Source organism: Ornithorhynchus anatinus, chromosome 3, assembly GCF_004115215.2.
Source record: "Ornithorhynchus anatinus isolate Pmale09 chromosome 3, mOrnAna1.pri.v4, whole genome shotgun sequence".
In the NCBI taxonomy this organism is placed as follows: domain Eukaryota; kingdom Metazoa; phylum Chordata; class Mammalia; order Monotremata; family Ornithorhynchidae; genus Ornithorhynchus; species Ornithorhynchus anatinus.
This window is the reverse complement of record NC_041730.1, coordinates 63883385-63899578: the sequence shown is the minus strand read 5'-3', so window position 1 is coordinate 63899578 and position 16194 is coordinate 63883385. Positions and strand designations below refer to the sequence as shown.

The window sequence follows — 16194 nt, the reverse complement described above, 5'->3', positions numbered from 1 at the left end:
GCTCCTACTCAAAAAGAGCCAACTCATGGTCATAAATGCATGAGCATTGCAGGGGCTACCCATAGAATCTGCATATTAAAGCCTTATTATTTGCAGACTTCCATTCGTCTCTTGTTACAGTCACTTTTCCCATTGCGCGGAGCTGCCATCACATATTTTGGAAAGAATGTTGTTGTAACTATGGTCTTCCCACACAGCGCACTCCCGCCTGGATACAACACGACACACTATCGGAAGACAGATTTATGTGCGTGTACTTGATGTCTGTCAAGATGTATGTACTACAAGGAAGGAAGCAGTTTGAAAATCAGTGAGACGGTATGGTGATAAAGACCCGGAGGCTCTGGGAGAAAGGATCTTTGAGTGCCTTCCAACCCCATAGCACTATGTACATATCTTTAGATTATTATAAATTACTTATTCATATAAATGTCTCTCGCCCCCTCTAGATTGTGAGTTCGTTGTGGGCAGGGAATGAGTCTGCTAATTCTGCTGTATTGTACCTTCCCAAGTGCTTAGAACGGTTCTCTGCCCAAAGTAAGCGCTCAATAAATACCATCGATTGATTGATTTCAGATCAACCAGCAGAGCCGTGCTTGAGGGTGGGTAAATAAGGGCACTAGCCATTGGTACACCCACCTCAGGACATGGGTGGTCACATGGGGGTGGGAGCAAGGACTTTGCAGGAAAATGTTCAGACCACTGCTCCACCAGCATAAATATCCTGACCCTGGTGTAACAAGGTGACTCTGGTCCAAAACCTTAGTGATAAGAGACTGCTAGAAAACACCACTGACCCAACCTGGCCTCATGCTAATCTTGCAGCTCTCACCCAGGCAAGCTCACATCCCGACACTTCCTGCCTGACTCTTCTGGTCCAGAGGGACTGGTTTACCCTGTTTCCAGAGCCTGGCTCTCATGGCTCCCCGCTGGCTAGAAGTTCAAGTTCCAGTCCTGAACCTCTGGCAGCAGGGTGGGCTCACCTGTCCGGGAACCCGGATGGATGGGCCCATGTATGGAGACAAGAACTTACATTGCGTAATAATAGTAATAATTGTGGCATTTGCTAAACTGTAATGATGTGCCACTTAGTGCTAGGGTAGATACAAGATCATCAGGTTGGACCCAATTCCTGTCCCATGTGGGGCTCACAATCTAAGTGGGAGGGAGAACAGTTATTGAATCACTATTTTACAGATGATGAAACTTAGGCCCAGGAAAGCTGTGACTTGCCCAAAGTCACCCAGCAACCAAACTGCAGAACTTGGGCCCTCTGACACCCAGACCTAACCAGATTCCAGTAGGCCACACTGCTTCTAATTGGGATAACTTGTACATAAGAGAGCAGCATGCATGCAGTGACCAACCAGAATCTGTCAACCCTGGGACAGTAAAAAAAACGAACAAACATGCAACTCAACAGTGAGTTAAACCAATCCTGGAACCTGACATCAATGCCCACATAGCCGGAAGGCTACACTTGCCAAAACAATTGCCTTGCTGGGGAGAGGGAAGGGAATCTGGGGCAATGATGGAGTCTAAAGAGTGAGAGAGGTTAAGTGACGTGACTTATCCAAGGTCTCCAAGTGACTCAGCCATAAAGTCTAGAAAAAAAGCCAGACTGGTCTACTCCCACCCCCTTGCTCCAGTGCTCCTTCTCCACACATTGTAGAAAAGCCCTGTTGACGCAGTAGGGAATACAGAATTCCTTCAAGATTTGGCAGAACCCACGTAACCAACATACATGCTGAGGTTTATCCCTCAGTTTCTTTCACTAGTTCCAAATCTCAGAAATAGATATTTTGCTCCTCACCGCCCCTACTCCTGAGGTTGTTCCACTGTGAATGCAACAAATACATTTCATTCAAAAGTATTTATTGATCACTTACTATGTGCAGAGCACTGTACTAAGCAATTTGAATATACATTTTGGCAACTGATAGGGACAATCCCGGCCAAGTGATTAGTACAGTGCTCTCCACACAGTAAGCACTCAATAAACACCACTGACTGATTTTAAAATGATACCAGTAACACACTCCTGACCTCTGGGTATGCTGTCAGGAATCAAATAATTTAATTTCAGGATGGAAGAGCAAAGCTTCCTGAAATAGTGATTGGGGGAGGAAGAGATGACTCTTCTTTTCTGGCCTGGACCTCTGACTTCTCTCTCCTATCCTGTAATCTCACATTCCTTCTGCCTTTAAGACATCTTTAAGTGATGTCACCGCAAGTTCAATATGGCAAAACCGAACTCCTAATCTTTCCCCCCCAAATCCTCGTTCCCATCAGAGCTGACACCAGCTCCATCCTCCCTGACTCTCAGGTCCGTATCCTTTGATTCTCCTTGACTCTTCCCTCTCTTTCAACTCCCATATTCAGGTCTGTTGTCAAACGCTAACAGGTCTCCCTCAATATTTCTAGAATCCATCCGCTCCTCTCTATCCAAATGGCTACCCCCAAAACTTGTCACTTCCCAACTTGCCTTCTACATCAGCCTCCTCACTAGTCTCTCTGTCTCCAGGCTCTCTACTTTCCCTGTATATACTCTGCTGGTCAAACCATTTCTATAAGTGTTGATCTGCACCCGTCTCTCCACTATTCAAAAACTCCAAATGGTTGCCCAATTGTCTGTGCATCAAGAAGGGACTTCTGACCACTATCTTTAAAGCCCCCAATCAGCCCTCTCCCTCCTGCTTATCCATTCTCTTCTCCCACTACACCTCAGCTTGAACAATTTGCTCCTTTTAACCTGACTGGGCCTTGTTCTCTCTCCTCCCACCTGCAACCTCTTGAACAAGTCTGCTCACCTTCCTGGAACCCCCTCCTTTTTATAGCTGATAGATCACAGCTCTCTCCATTTTCAAAGTCCAATCTTGCAATCACATCTTCTCCAGGAGGTTCCCCCCATTAATAATAATGATGGCAATTGTTAAGCTCTTACTAGGGGCCAAGCACTGTTCTAAGCTCTGGGGGGGTGGGGGTAGAAGGTAATCAGGTTGTCCCACATGGGGCTCACAGTCTTCATCTCCATTTTGCATATGAGGTAACTGAGGGATAGAGAAGTTAAGTGACTTGCCCCAGGTCACACAGCTAAGTGGCGGGGGCGGGATTGGAACCATGACCTCGGAGTCCCAAGCCAGTGCTCTTTCCACTGAGCCACACTGCTTCTCTATATTCCCAAACCTGCCACTTCGCCCTTCTGTACCACCCAGCACTTCAGAGACCACAGCCCCTAGCATGTATGAACCCTATATTCTATTACTTCCTTAAACATTTGTTACTTCCTATTATGCATCTATTTCCCCTATAAATTGTAAACTCCTTGAGGGATGGAATAAGGTATACTTATTTCTACTCCCGAGCAATTAGTAAGAGCAGTCCTCTGCACACACTAGGGCTCACTGAATGTTGACTGATTGTTGGGTTGAGAACAGAGTTTCTTGGGGAGGAAACCAGGGAACTGAACCCCACACCTAACCATTTTCCTGATCCAACATCTATACTGGAGCCGCACTTCTTTCCTTAACGGGTGACATATCAAAAGCAAAGCAATTCTGCATATAATTAAGCCTTGCACCGGCAAAACTCCTATAACCCATGCTTTATTACATCTCCTATAGAATAATATATTTTCTGCATATAATTAAGTCTTGCATAGGCAAAAAACCTAACCCATGATTTGTTACATCTCCTATATATGTAACATATATGCACAAGCCAAGCATATTAGTAAGCGTTTAACAAATACCATCTTATTACACATCATATATATGGGGTATATCATATAAAGGCAACTCAATAGTAAGATATAAACCATGGTGTTGTGAGCAGGGTCTGTAACTATTGTTGCATTGTACTTTCCCAAGTGCTAAGTACAGTGCTCTGCACATATGACTGAATGAATGAATGAATGCTGGAACATGGCACCAAAGCCCACGTTGCCGGAAGCCTATACTTGCTGAAACAATTGGCTTGCTGGGGAGAGAGAGGGGAATCTGGAGCAATGATAGAATCTAAAGAGTGAGAGGTGAAGTGACTTGAGCAAGATCTCCAAGTCAATCAGCCAGTGATGCAGTGATACCTTGGCCTAGTGGATAGAGCACGGGCCTGGGAATCGGAAGGGCATGGGTTCTAATCCCAGCTCCGCCACTTGTCTGTTGTATGACCTTGGGGAAGTCACTTTACTTCTCTGTGCCTCAGTTCCCTCATCTGTAAAATGGGGATTAAGACCGTGAGGCCTATGGGGGACAGGGACTGCGTCCGACCCGATTTGCTTGTTTCCACTCCAGTGCTCAGAACAGCGACTGGCACAGAGTAAGCACTTAAATACCATTATTATTATTATGCACACATGTATATACACATTTTAAGGCTTGAGACCTTAAGTGATCCATCTATCTAACCTGGGCTGGAGGCTGGAGTAGGGGTTGGGGGTGTGCAGACCAAGGCTGCAGAGGAAAGCAGCTGGCTCTGGGGCTGGCCGGGCATCTGGCTCACTTCTCCTCCCCTCCTCCCTTCCCAGGGCGGTGGCGGCTCCTCCGCTGCTGTGTCACTTCCCCGGCTGGGAGCTGGGGCAGGTCATCCGTGGCCCAGGCCAACAACGGCTGCCACGCACCCTCCCCCAAGCTAATCCCTGCCGGAGCCCTGGCATTGCAGCCGCGGACACCGGAGGGGAAGCAGAGCCAGCTCTTCCATCTGGAGACTGCAGTGGAGAAGAGAGAGGGAGAAAGAGAGAAAGTGTGTGTGTATGTATGTGTGCATATAGGGAGGGAGGGGAAGACAGAGGGTAAGACGGTCCGGCCGCACCCAGCTTGTCCCCGAGGACACCTTTCCCACCCTTGGCCAAAAACCAGGGCCGCCCTTCCCCCTTCCCCCCAAAACACACACCCACCTCTGTCAATCAGGAGCACGGAAGCACCCCCAGAGTGCAATGAAGCTGGGAAGGGCTCCAAATAACCCCTTGGCACTGCCAGCAACCTCCCCACTTTACACTGGGTTGGTGCAAGGGTCAAGTCATATATGGGAGGAATTAGCTGTCTCTCTCTGCCTGGAGAGAGAGCCAGCAGGCGTGTGGGGGATGGGGGAGAGACAGAGAGAAAGAGAGACAGTGAAACAGAGACCCCAACCCTCACCCTGACCTTCGTTCGTGGTCTTAGTGCCATTTCGAATGGCAGTTCATTCTTATAGATACGTAGTTCAATATATGGCATATGTACTCCTTATATACTGTGAATGCACACCCAGTGTGTAGATTATACATAAGCGTGTTTCCAGAACAACCCAAACACACGCAAACCCGGTTAAAGGAGGGATGCATGGGTAAACATAACCCTAATTAGGCCCTCGTTAATGTATTTGAGGAGATTCCGCATATTTGTTTTCCTATTTTAATACAACCCTAATTGCATCCCCTACTCCTTGACACCAGAGACCCCCCCATCCCCAATTAGACTAGCACGTAAACATTCATCGGGGTTGGAGGGAGCCCATTAAGCCTAACCATATGCACAACCCCCGGCACCGTCCCGCTCGCAGAAAAAAGAAGCCCTCGACAGCAAAATCCCTGCCAAACCAAGCGGAGAGACGGTAGGCCCGGCTGGACCACAACGGGGATGCAACCTCTCAGGGCCCAAGAAAGCAGACTCAATAAGGACTAGCCCCATCCATCACCACGAAGGCTCTAGCCTACCTGACGGGGTTTTGAAAGCTCTCAGCAAAGCCAGCTCTTCTTCCCTTCCTCCTCTTTTCTAATCCCACCTCTCAGCATCCCCCCCGCCCCCCGCAACTCTCCAACACAATACCGGAGAGGCAGCCGCCGTGTTGTCATGGCGATCCACCAAGTCACATCTTTGCCTAACATCCTACTAAAGGGGGGAAAAAAAACAAACACACACACAACCCCCAACACAACCTACCCGGGGAACGTGTCCTCTCCGCTGGGGGCCCGCTCGGCCTGTCTCATTTATCCGAGGGACGGGATCGCAATGATGCAATTAAAGAAATGATTGATACTGGGGTGCAGAGATGTCAAGGAGCCCGAGTGGATTCGGTGATCCTCCTCTCGCACATTGCAATCACACCCCGTCTTTCACCGGGGAGGGGGATTTATTTATTTATATTGCTGTCTATTTGTATTGATTTCTGTCCCACCCTCTACAAACTGAGAGCTCGTTGTGGGCAGGGAATGTGTCTGCTTATCGTTGTGGGCCGGGACCGTCACTCTTTACCGCTGTATTGTACTCTCCCAAACGCTCTGCCCCCAGTAAGCGCTCAATAAATACGACCGAATGAATGGACGATGGTCTAGACGACGGCCGGCCCCAGACACGCACCCGCAAGAGACCGAGGGGAGGGAGAGGAAACGGGAGACGAGGGGGAGGGGAAGAAAAAAATCACATGGAATGAAAGCAAAATAAACTCTGCAATGTGGCCTACAAGCCGGGGCGGAATCGAGAAGTCATCACCCCCTTTTTCCCCCCCACAAAAAATAACCCCCAGCCGGGGCTGGTCCCACCTCCCCAGAGGGGGAGCCCAAATCAGCTGCCAATTTGGCAACACACCTGCACCTCAATGCAGCAAAAAAAAAGCGACTTCAAAACAAAGAGACGGAGAAAGAGACACATCACGCCGGGGCCGGTCCCTCCCCTCTCCGGGGCGGGAGCCGAGGCATGACAGCAGTCACAACGCGGTGCAAACCTTCTGCGAACGCTCCCCTCCAGCCTGCTGGTCTCCCTGCCCCTCGGGAGGATGGGGGGGGGGGGGCGACCTTCCCCTAGGGAGAGGCGGGGGGATCCCCCAGATCTGGAGGACGAGGGATGCCGGGGTCCCCCAAAGGTCGCAGGGGTGGGCATCTCCCCGCATGCACGTCCCCCCGCCCCCCGGATGCAAGATTTGCAAAGGCCAAGGGGATGTGGCACTGATGCAAAATTAACGCATGGCACTAATAAACAGGGACGTTACCTCGATTTCCCCCTCCACACTGCGGCTCGGGTCGGTGGGGAGAGGAGGACGAGGGAGGGGCGCCGGAGATCAGATTCCAGGCTTCGGTTTCATGGGGCCTGGCTTGCTCAAGGCTGCTGCTGGCCGGTGGGGAAGGGGGAGAGGCTGGGGGGAAAGGAAAAGACAGAGAGAAAGAGGAAAAAAAAAAGAGAGAGAGAGGGGAGACAGAGAGAGAAGGAGGGAGGGAAAGCAAGCCCAGCTCTGACACAGGGAAAGGGAATGCAGGAATGTGACGTCCCAATCCCTCCCTCCCCGCCGGACACGTGCAAAAACTGGAAGGGAAAAAAGGCCCCAACGGTTGCTGGGAAATGAAGTTTTCCTTTCTTTCCCTGGAAGGAGGAGCTTGGAGCTAAAATGGGCAAGGGCGGAGCTCAGTTCCCTAGCCTCCCCTGTGCTGGGTTAATTGTAGTAATAATGATGGTGTCTGTTAAGTGCTTACCACGGGTCAGCCACTGTACTAAGCGCTGGGGTGGAGACGAGCTAATCGGGTTGGACACAGTCCCTGTCCCACGTGGGGCTCACAGGATCAATCCCCGTTTGACAGGTGATGAGCTGTACTAAGCGCTGGGGTGGATACAGGCTCATGGGGTTGGACACAGTCCCTGTCCCGCGTGGGGCTCACAGTGTCAATCCTCATTAGACAGGTGATGAGCTGTAATAATAATGTTGGTATTTGTTAAGCGCTTACATGTGCAGAGCACTGTTCTAAGCGCTGGGGTAGACACAAGGGAATCAGGTTGTCCCACGGGGGGCTCACAGTCTTAATCCCCATTTTCCAGATGAGGTAACTGAAGCACAGAGAAGTTGAGTGATTTGCCCAAAGTCACACAGCTGACGAGTGGCAGAGCCTGGATTCGAACCCATGATCTCTGACTCCAAAGCCCGTCCTCTTTCCACTGAGCCATGCTGCTTAGGTTGGTATTTGTTAAGTGCTTACTATGTGCAGAGCACAGCTGTACTAAGCGCTGGGGTGGATACAGGCTCATCGGGTTGGACACAGTCCCTGTCCCACGTGGGGCTCACAATTTCAATCCCCGTTAGAGAGGTGAGGCACTGTAATAATAATAATAACAATAATCTTGGTATTTGTTAAGCGCTTACTATGTGCCGAGCACTGTGCTAAGCGCTGGGGTAGACACAGGGGAATCAGGATGTCCCACGTAGGGCTCACAGTCTTAATCTCCATTTTCCAGATGAGGTAACTGAGGCACAGAGGAGTGAAGTGACTTGCCCACAGTCACACAGCTGACAAGTGGCAGAGCTGGGATTCGAACTTATGACCTCTGACTCCAAAGCCCATGCTCTTTCCACTGAGCCCTGTACTAAGCGCTGGGGTGGAGACAAGCTAATCGGGTTGGACACAGTCCCTGTCCCACGTGGGGCTCACAGTGTCGATCCCCGTTTGACAGGTGAGGTGCTGTACTAAGCGCTGGGATGGAGACAAGTTAATCAGGTTGGACACAGTCCCTGTCCCACGTGAGGCTCACAGTTTCAAATCCCCATCTGACAGGTGAGGTAACTGAGGCCCAGAGAAGTGAAGTGACTTGGCCAAGGTCACAGAGCAGACAAGTGGTAGAATCAGGATTAGAACTCAGGTCCTCTGGTTCCCCGCCTGTGCTTTATCCACTAGACCGTGTCGCTTTCTCTGACTGCCTCTCCTGGTTCTCTGCCTACCTCTCTGGCTACTTCTTCTCTGTCTCTTTTACTGGCTCTTCCTCTGCCTCTTCCTTAATAAAGAGTTCCTCAAAGCTCAGTTCTGGGTTCCCTTCTATTCTCCATCTACACCCACTCCCTTGAGGAATTCCACAGCTTCAACTACCACCTCTCTGTGGATGACTCCCAAATCTACCTACCAGCTCTGAATAGTAATAACAGTGAAAAAAGATCATTTGCTAAGCACTTCCTATGTGTGAAGCACTGTATTAAGTCGGGGTGGGGAGGAGGGGTAGATACAAGATAATCAGGACCGACAGTCCCTGTCCCAAGTGGGGTTTACAATTTAAATTGAAGGGAGAACATGTATTTAATCCCCATTTCACAGTTGAAGGAGCAGAATTTAAGCAACTTGTCCAAGGTCACACAGAGGTGGGATTAGATCCACGTGCTCTGACTCTCAGGTCTTTGCTCTTTCCAGTAGAAAGTGGTGATCACTCTGTTTTTCTGCATTTTTTTGGTCTCTCCAGGACATGTCTACTTGGACTTCCCGCTGGAATCTCCCACAGCTCTACCTGGGCAATTAATACTTGCCCATCACCAGGGCAAGCTTGAACCAAGAAATTACTTCACACCCATCACCTGACCAAGTTCAACCCGAGGGGAATTGCTGCTCACCCATCACCTGGGCAATCTCTATCCAGGCAATTGTTGCGGGGCCCTTCACCTAGCAAGCTCCACCCGGAGAATTGATTACCTGGAACACAGCTGGAAGTACTTTTCTCAAAACTTCTCTTGTCCTTTTACAACTGACAACATTTTATTCTGTCTGTCTGGGAGGTTGTCCCTGCACTCTGCACAACCCTGGAAAGTGGGTTCCCTAAATCACTCTCACCCCTTCTACAGAATGGAGGCTCTCTGGGGAAGAGAAAGCAGGGCACAGATCAATCAATCATATTTATTGAGAACTGATTGTGTCTGAAACACCGCACTAAACAATTTGGAGACGTATAATATAACAGAGTTGGTAGACACGCTCCCTGTCCACAGTGAGCTTAGTCTAGAAGGGTTGAAAGACAATATAAATAAATGATAATAAATAATTAATGATAAATAAATCATATATAATTTATAGGTATGTTCATAAGTGCTGTGGGGCTGAGGGAGGGATGAATAAAGGGTACAAACCCAAGTGCAAAGGTGACACAGAAGGCAGTGGGAGAAGGGGAAATCAGGAGCTTTAGTATGGGTAGGGAATATGTCTACTAACTCTGTAGTATTCTCCCAAGCGCTTAGTATAGTGTTCTGCACATAGTAAGTGCTCAATAAATATGATCGATCGACTGAGGACTTTGATGGGGAAGGCCTCTTGGAGATGTGCTTTTAATAAGGCTTTGAAGGTGGGGAGTGTGATCATCTGTCAGATTAGACTGTAAGCCCGTCAAACGGCAGGGACTGTCTCTATCTGTTGCCGACTTGTTCATTCCAAGCGCTTAGTACAGTGCTCTGCACATAGTAAGCGCTCAATAAATACTATTGAATATGAAAAGAGAGGGTGTTCCAGGCCCGAAGCCGGACATGGTTGAGAGGACAGCTATGAGATAGAAGAGATTGAGGTACAGCAAATAGGTTAGTTGGCATTAGAGGAGTGAAGTGCGTGGGCTGGGTTATAGTAGAAAATTAGGTAGGTAAGGTAGGAGGGGGGCAAGGTGATTGAGTGCTCCAAAGCCTATGGTAAGGAGTTTCTTTTGATGCAGAGGCAGATGGGCAACCATTGGAGGTTATTGAGGAGTGGGGAAACATGGACTGACTGGTTTTGTAGAAAAATGATCCAGGCAGCAGCAAGAGTGAAGGATGGACAGAAGCAGAGAGAGACAGGAGGCAAGGAAGTTGATGTAGTAATCAAGGTAGGAGATAGGATAAGTGCTTGGATTTATATGGTAACAGTTTGGATAGAGAAAGAGAGAGTGGATTTTAGAAAAGTTGTGAAGGTTGAACCAGCAGAATTTGCACAGAACACGTGGGTTGAATGAGTTGAGTTGAGGACAATGCCAAGGTTGCCTTCATTCAGTGCAAGTCACTGAACTTTTCTTTGCCTCAGTCCCCTCAACTGCAAAATGGGGATTCGACAACTGTCCTTCCTCCTCCTACTTAGACTGTGAGCCCGTGTGGGACAAGGACTTTGTCTGACTTGATTACCTTTCATCTATTCCAGTGCTTAGAACAGTGCTTGACACATATTAAGGGCTTAACAAATATCTTAAAATAAAGAAAGCAAGGATAGTGCTTCTAGGATAAGCGGGTGGTGCACCTGAAAAAGGTAGCTGAGAAGTCAAAGAGGATTAGGATGGAGTAAAGTCCATTTTTGTTGGAAATCATAGAGTTCCAAGAAAATAACCATGGAATTTCTGCCAAGTAAAACTTTGTTACCTCAAAATCCCTAGGCATTGTGGAAAAAGGCAGTCGTCTCCATAATTCTCCACCACCACCACCACCACCTGGCCAATCTTTTGTTCCTTTTTCCCCAGCTTGATCTCTGTAGCGGAACTAACATTAGTCTTGGTCCAAAGTACTTGAAAAGGAGTAAAAACTCATTCACCTAAAATTATTTTTTGTTAAATGCTTATTATGGGCCAGGCACTGTACTGAGCTCTGGGGTAGATACAAGATAAGCAGGTTGGGCACGGTCCATGTCCCACACGGTACTCAAAGTCTTAATCCTCATTTTACAGATGAGGTAACTGAGACACAGAGAAGTGAAGAGACGTACCCAAGATCACCCAGTAGACAAATGGCGGATCTGGGATTAGAACCCATATCCTCTGAATCCCAGTCCGTTGCTCTTTTTCATTAGCCCACAGTTATTTCCTAGGCCGTGCTGTCTCGTCTTCAATAGTTGAAGGAAAATTTTGAAATGTTGTCGCTACCTATTTGGGATTCACTCCTTACCTGCCATGAGCCTGAAGCCATCTGCATTCTCCAACGGTACTGTGAGAACACAGAACCATGTGATGCCTTTTCTGATGTTTTGAAAGTCTTGGTTTTGTGATGATTTGCAGAGCTCAGGATCTCTTGCTCTTTGCATGCCACTGCCAGTCCTGCTTGTTCCTTAACCTCTTAAAGGCTCACTCACTTTTGGAATGTCTTCATCCCCCGTCCCAGCCCCACAGCACTAATTTTCATTCATTCATTCATTCAATCACATTTATTGAGCGCTTACCGTGTGCAGAGCACTGAACTAAGTGCTTGGAAAGTACAGTTCGGCAACCAATAGAGATAATCCCTATCCAACAATGGGCTCACAGTCTAGAAGGGGGGAGACAGACAACAAAACAAGTAGACAGGCATCAATAGCGTAATGTACATATCTGTAATTTGTTTATGTTAGTGTCTCTCTTCCCCTCTGGACTTTAGGCTTGTTGTGGGCAAGAAATGTGTCTGTTATATTATTATAATGTACAGTGCTTTGCATGCAGTAAATGCTCGATAAATATGATCGACTCAAAGCGCTGTTGGTGCAGTAGATGCTATTCTGAAAGAAGTGCAGCATGACCTAGTGGAAAGATCACGGGCCTGGGTTCTATTCCCTCCTTTGCCACTTTTCTGCTGTGTGACCTTGGATAAGTCACTTAACTTCTCTGTGCCTCGGTTACCTCATCTGTAAAATGGGGATTCAGTACCTGTTCTCCTGCCTACTTAGACTGTCTGCCCCTTGTGGGACAGGGACTGAATCCAACCTAATTATCTTGTATCTACCCCAGAATTTAGTATAGTGCTTGGCACTTAGTAAGCGTTCAACGAATACCATTATTATTATTTGTTTAATCAGGGTAGGCTTCTTGGAAGAAGTGGGATATAGGTAGGGTTGTTTTAATGATATTTATTAAGCACTTACTATATACCAGCCACTATGTAAGCGCTGGGGTAGATACAGGCTAATTAATTTGGGTGTAGTCTTCTGACCCACATAGGATTCACAATATAATAATAACAATAATAATGTTGGTATTTGTTGAGCGCTTACTATGGGCCGAGCCCTGTTCTAAGCGTATTAATTCCCATGAGGGAATTGAGGCCCAAAGAAGTGAGGGGACTTGCCCAAGATCACCCAGCAGGCAAGTGGTGGAGTCAGGATTAGAACACAGGTCCTCTGACTCCGAGGCCTGAATTCTTTTCACTAGACCACTCTGCTTCCCGTTTTCAAGGAGGGGAGGGTAGTAGGTTAGGAAAATGAAGAGTAATAGGTTGTTCCACGTGTAGAGGGCAGCAAAAGAAAAGGGCTGGAGCTGGGAATGGAAGATTCCGAGGCCTGGCGTAAAAGAACATTCTGCGGGCTACACTGGAAAGAGCCAGTAGGGGCTGAGAAGACATCGAATAATGACCAACATTTCAGGTGACCAGCAGTTGGTGTTTAAACAGAAACTATTTAGCCTTTCACACACACACAAAATATACATACATATATTTTAGTCTGCACGGAGATCAGATTCAAAACATTTTATTCCTGCTATGCTTTATTTTTGGTCTTATCAAACATACCCTTTCATCCGGGAAGTCGTCATGGCAACCTTATATTCACCGGAGGGAGTCTATAATTGGGAGAAGACGGTATTAATTTAGTTCTGGATATTTTTTGTCCCGTAGTCACTGTCTTAGGCACCATAAAATACTCAGATTTAATCTTTTTGCCTGAGCAGGTTAATAATTGCATTATAATTTAATTATTAAGCCTTTGCCTGGAGCTTTTTTGCTGCTGCAGTTTGAACTGACCCTTCCAGATTCCAGCAGCAGTGGTTTCTTCTGTCTTAATAAGTTGCAGGGACCTAGGGCCATAGACACATGGATTTCTCATCAACTAGTTCACTACATCCAGTTAGTCTTTGGAGTAGATTCTGTGACTAAAAGTGCTAAGGAACCTGTCAGTAATGCTCCCGAGGAATTGAAAAGTGTCTTGTGAAGATAAATCTTGTACATTATTATTTCATTTATATTAATGTTTGCTTCATCCTCTAGACTGTAAGCTCATTGTAGGCAGGGAATGTGTCTATAAACTCTGTTGTACTGTATTCCCCCGAGCACCTCGTACAGTGCTCTGCACACAGTAAGTGCTCAATAACTGCTATTGATTGATTGACCATTTATTATCTTCTTGCTGGAAAGAGCATGGGCTTGGGAGGCAGAGGTCATGGGTTCGAATCCCGGCTCTGCCACTTGGCAGCTATGTGACTGTGGGCAAGTCACTTCACTTATCTGTGCCTCTGGTACCTCATCTGTAAAATGGGGATTGACTGTGAGCCTCACGTGGGACAACCTGATTAGCCTGTATCTATCCCAGTGCTTAGAACAGTGCTCTGCACATAGTAAGCGCTTAACAAATACCAACATTATTATTATTATTACTAATAATAGTAATTACAATGATAATTGTCATATTTGTTAAGCACTTACTGTATGTCAAGCACTGTTCTGAGCAGTGGGATATAGTAATGATGGCATTTGTTAAGTGCTTGCTATGAGGTAAGCAGGTTGTACACAGTCCCTGTCCTACATGGGGCTCACAGTCCTCATCCCCATTTTACAGATGAGGTAACTGAGGCACAGAGAAGTGAAGTGACTTACACAAGGTCACACAGCAGACATGTGGCAGAGCCAGGATTAGCACCCAGGTCCTCTGACACCCAGGCCTGTTCTCTTTCCACTAGACCATACTGCATTGTGATGGATCCAAAATCAAGCAGGTCAAGTACAGAATTTGTCCCATATGAGACAGTCCAGCCTAAGAAGGAAGGAAAATGGGTATTTAATCCTTAATTTGTCTTCTCTTATGCTGTCAAGTCATCCCCGACCCATATAGACACCATGGACACGTCTCTCCCAGAATGCCCCACATCCATCTGCAGTTGTTCTGGTAGTGGATCCATAGAGTTTTCTTGGTAAAGATATGGAAATGGTTGACCACTGCCTCCTTCTGTGCAGTACACATAAATCTCCGCCCTCAACTCTCTCCACTGCTGCCCAGCACTGGTGAGTTTTATCTTGTAGCAGATTGTCTTCCACTCGCTAGCCACTGCCCAAGCAAGGAATAGAATGGTTATGCCTGGTAGAGTCCCGGAAACTCGCTAGGTGCGACCCTGAGAGGGGAATCTCTATTTTCCCAGACTAAGCCCCCCTTTTCCTCTGCTCCCCTCCCCTCCGTGTCACCCCGAGTTGCTCCCTTTGCTCTATCCCCCTCTTCCTGCCCCACAATACTTGTGTATATATGTATATATCTTCAATTCTATTTATATTAATGCCTGTTTATTTGTTTTGATGTGTGTATATATATATATATATAAAATTATATTTATTTATATTGATTCCTATTTACTTGTTTTGCTGTCTGTCTCCCCTCTTCTAGATTATAAATCTGGTATGGGCAGGGATTGTCTCTCTTTACTGCTGAATTGTACTTTCCGAGCACTTAGTACAGTGCTCTGCACACAGTAAGCGCTCAATAAATACGATTGAATGAATTGAATGAGTGAATGAATGAATACTTTACAGATGGAAAAATGGAGTCAGAGAGGGGTCAAGTGACTTGCCTAAGGTCCTACTGCAAACAAGTAGACCTAGTGGATAGAGCATAGGCTTGGGAGTCAGAAGGACCTGAGTTCCGATCCTGGCTCTGCCACTTGTCTGCTGTGTGTCCTTGGGCAAGTCACTTCACTTCTCTGTGCCTCAGTTACCTCATCTGTAAAATGGTGATTAAGACTGTGAACCCGTTGTGGGACATGGACTGTGTCCAACCTGATTAGCTTTGATCAAGTGTTTAGTACAGTGCCTGGCACATAGTGGTTAAAAAATACCACTAAAAAAGGGTGGGGCTGGAACTGGAATCTAGCTCCCCTGTTTTCCCAGCCTGTGCTCCTTTCTTCCAGGCCAGCTGCCTCCCTAAGCAAAGGACTGGAGGCCCCAATAGATGGTCATCTGAAGCTGCTCTCTAGGATTCATCTATTGATTTCACCACTTCCTCCTTCCTCCTGAATCTTTTAACTCATGGAAAGGGCTTTTCTAAGAAGACTGGAAGGGTTTTCTACCCCTGACCCCCCACCCCAAAAGCCAATATCAAGTAATGAAACTTGGAGAGAAGTTGGAGAGCAGAAACAGAGTAGATCTCCATCTGACGGATACTTTGGGTGGGGGAAGAAGGAAGCTTTGTGTGAAGATGGGATGGAGTAAATGACCTTAGAGAAGTAAGTCCCTTCGAAACCTCACATTCTGTGATGCAATGACTGCTTCCCTCAATTTAAATGTCTTTCTCCACCCGACAACTACACAACGATAATAATAGTGACACACACCAACAGGAATGGTGGGGGATTTGTGCTGACTTGCAGTGACATAGTTATATGTCAAATTGTGTGAAGGTTTGTCAGTGATTGACAATGCTAGCTAATACTTAAGGGGGAAACTTCCTATTTGGGTTCAGAAATTATAACAACTACTTACAGCAAAGCGAGAAATGTGTCAATCAAGGCTTGCAGTTCCTTATGATTGTAA

At 47.1% G+C, this 16194-nt stretch overlaps 1 protein-coding gene across 1 annotated transcript in view; it reads right to left on the bottom strand.

Annotated features, from left to right (window-relative positions):
• Positions 1 to 7239, bottom strand: part of CTIF (cap binding complex dependent translation initiation factor) — a 402154-nt gene extending 394915 nt beyond the window's left edge. The window contains exon 1 of the mRNA XM_029059560.2: positions 6964 to 7239. The gene's annotated coding sequence lies outside the window, so the exon portion shown is untranslated. The remainder of the gene's footprint in view (positions 1 to 6963) is intronic.
• Positions 7240 to 16194: the final 8955 nt, after the last annotated feature.